This window comes from Morone saxatilis, unplaced genomic scaffold, assembly GCF_004916995.1.
Source record: "Morone saxatilis isolate NCDOM2014 unplaced genomic scaffold, NCSU_SB_2.0 Contig10, whole genome shotgun sequence".
Taxonomy (NCBI): domain Eukaryota; kingdom Metazoa; phylum Chordata; class Actinopteri; family Moronidae; genus Morone; species Morone saxatilis.
The window spans coordinates 18,562,738-18,562,939 of record NW_023339652.1 but is presented as its reverse complement, the minus strand read 5'-3'; the positions used below and the strand labels follow the sequence as shown (position 1 = coordinate 18,562,939).

The window sequence follows — 202 nt, the reverse complement described above, 5'->3', positions numbered from 1 at the left end:
TCAGCAGCACTCTCACCACTGGGGAGAAGTGCAGGGCTGAGGGTGTATGTGTCTACACATAGCTGAATTATTGATTTAACAAAGACTACACACTGCCTGCACTGACATCTCTGAATCTATGGGATGTTGCTCACAGTGATTATCAAAAATGTATTGTTTTCTGTGGTTAAGTCATATCAGATTGGTAGCCATTGTTTCAATG

At 41.6% G+C, this 202-nt stretch overlaps 1 protein-coding gene across 1 annotated transcript in view; it reads left to right on the top strand.

Moving 5' to 3' along the window:
• Positions 1-202, top strand: part of arhgef39 (Rho guanine nucleotide exchange factor (GEF) 39) — a 64,035-nt gene that overhangs the window by 59,036 nt on the left and 4,797 nt on the right. The window lies entirely within an intron of this gene.